This window comes from Henckelia pumila, unplaced genomic scaffold, assembly GCF_033568475.1.
Source record: "Henckelia pumila isolate YLH828 unplaced genomic scaffold, ASM3356847v2 CTG_461:::fragment_3, whole genome shotgun sequence".
NCBI classification, from domain to species: Eukaryota; Viridiplantae; Streptophyta; class Magnoliopsida; order Lamiales; family Gesneriaceae; genus Henckelia; species Henckelia pumila.
This window is the reverse complement of record NW_027331831.1, coordinates 8296610-8299294: the sequence shown is the minus strand read 5'-3', so window position 1 is coordinate 8299294 and position 2685 is coordinate 8296610. Positions and strand designations below refer to the sequence as shown.

At 28.7% G+C, this 2685-nt stretch overlaps 1 non-coding gene across 1 annotated transcript; it reads right to left on the bottom strand.

Moving 5' to 3' along the window:
* Positions 1–973: 973 nt before the first annotated feature.
* Positions 974–1084, bottom strand: LOC140872384 (small nucleolar RNA R71). Its single transcript, XR_012147804.1, has one exon. It is a non-coding gene; the product is annotated as a small nucleolar RNA R71 (small nucleolar RNA).
* Between the last annotated feature and the right edge of the window lie 1601 nt (positions 1085–2685).

Here is a 2685-nt window from a genome sequence, read left to right as displayed (position 1 = left end):
GGCCTGGTTTTCTTGGGCAGAAAACTTGATTTTTCTTGCTCGCTCGATCGGCAGGATTTGACCGATCGAGCGAGGCCAAATTCTGATCAAACCCGAGGGCATGATTTTCTTGCTCGCTCGATCGGCTGCTTTTGACCGATCGAGCGAGGCTCCGATTTTTTTTTTAAAAAAAATTCTACTCTTGATTTATTATTCTTTAATTGTTTGATTAATTGTTTAATTAATCATTAGTTGTCCTAAGACGATATTAGCAACCCGAGGTCCCCACACTCGTACTCACGAGTATATTACTTGCAGACAACCTACACTTGGATGAATTACAATTTAAGTTGTAGCAAGTTTTTGGCGCCGTTGCCGGGGAGGTATAAATTAAGTTTAATTTTTGTTATTTATGTTATTTATGTGAATAGTATGTTGTTTTTAACTGTATGATTGTTTGGAGTCGTAAACAAAGTGGTAGACTTGTTCGAGTATCTGAAAATATTTTAAACATGGAGGATAATTATAATAATCAAGATGATAATAATAATAATAATAATAATAATAATAATAATAATAATAATAATAATAATAATAATAATAATAATAATAATAATAATAATAATCAAGAACATGAACAACCAAGAACACTTAGGCACCATATGAATCCAATAATAACTAGTACACCATCTTGTTTAGTTTTTCCTCCTGATGCATCTAATTTCAATTTTAAACCTCAAATTATTCAACTTTTACCAAATTTTCATGGCCTAGATTCTGAAAATCCATATTTGCATTTAAGAGAATTTGAGGAGGTTTGCAACACTTATAATGATCAAAATTGTAGCATGGATATTGTTCGATTAAAGCTTTTTCCTTTTTCTTTAAAAGATAAAGCTAAAACATGGTTGCAAAATTTGAGATCAAGTTCAATAAGATCATGTGAAGAAATGCAACAATAATTTCTAAAAAAGTTTTTCCCTTCCCATAGAACAAACTCTTTTAAAAGACAAATTACAAATTTTTCTCAAAAACAAGGGGAAACATTTTATCAATGTTGGGATAGATATAAAGAGTTATTTAATACATGCCCACAACATGGTTTTGAAATATTGAAAATAGTTTCTCACTTTTATGAAGGTTTAATACCTAAAGATAGGCAAATGATAGAATTCATGTGTAATGGAACTTTTGAAGATAAAAACCCAAATGAAGCTATGGAATATTTGGAATCATTAGCAGAAAATGCTCAAAATTGGGATAATATAGACTCAATTGAACCACCAAGTAAAACCAATAATTCAACAAATGGGGTTGGTATTTATAATCTTAAAGATGATGTATATATTCAAGCCAAACTTGCATCTTTAGCAAGAAAAATCGAGTCATTAGAAATGAAAAAGAGTGATCAATTAAAAAGTTTTCAAGAAATTATTTGTCATATATGTGACACACATGACCATCTTACAAAAAATTGTCCTACTTTGCCTTCATTTAAAGAATGTCTCCATGAACAAGCCAATTATGTTAATAATTTTAAAAAACCAACATTAGATCCCTTTTCACAAACATATAATCCTGGTTGGAGAAATCATCCTAATTTTAGTTGGAGGAACGATAATAATGCACAACCTTCACAACAACCTTTTCAAAATAACCAAAATCATCAAGGTTATGCTCCTTATATCCCACCTCCAAAAAAACATTTTGAAGATGAAATTCATGCATACATTCAAAAGCAAGAGTCTATCAATATTCAAAACATTCAATCTATGAATGATTTGAAAGAAACTCTTGCAAAATTTGCATCTGCACTTAATATTCATGAAAAAAGGAAAATTTCCATTTCAACCACAACCTAATCCTAAAAATCAAAATCAAGATAAATTTGATCAAGTAAAAGTTGTTATTACTCTTAGAAGTGATAAAATAGTTAATGATCCATATAGTGATGAAAACAAAGATCAATTAAACTCAAAGAGTAAGGATTCAAATCCCGATACTTTTGAGAAAGATGATGCTTTGGGTCCTAATAATAAGAAAGTTGATGATAAATTATCTGAAGTAATATGTGAGTCAAATAAAAATGTTCCTTTTCCTCATGCATTAGTTAATAATAAAAAAACAAAAAAATGATTATGATATTTATTAAATTTTTAAACAAGTAAAAATAAATATTTCATTATTAGATGCTATTAAACAAGTGTCTTCTTATGCAAAGTTTTTAAAAGATTTATGTACTGTTAAAAGACAATTGCATGTAAAGAAGAAAACATTTTTAACTGAACAAGTAAGTTCTATTATTCAAAATAATTCTACTTTGAAATATAAAGATCCAGGTTGTCCAACAATTTCATGTATTATTGTAAAAAATAAAATTAAAAAAACTTTATTAGATTTGGGAGCAAGTGTGAATTTACTTCCTTATTCAGTTTATGAAAAACTTAAGTTGGGAGATTTAAAATCTACATCTGTCACTCTTTTACTAGCCGATAGGTCAATCAAAATATCTAGAGGTATCGTAGAAGATGTGTTAGTTCAAGTCGATAAATTCATATATCCTGTGGATTTTATTGTCTTGGATACACAACCAATAGAAGTGCATAATGAAATTCCAATAATATTGGGACGTCCATTTCTAGCAACTTCAAATGCTTTAATTAATTTTCAAAATAGAATAATGAAATTATCTTTTGGAAACATGAC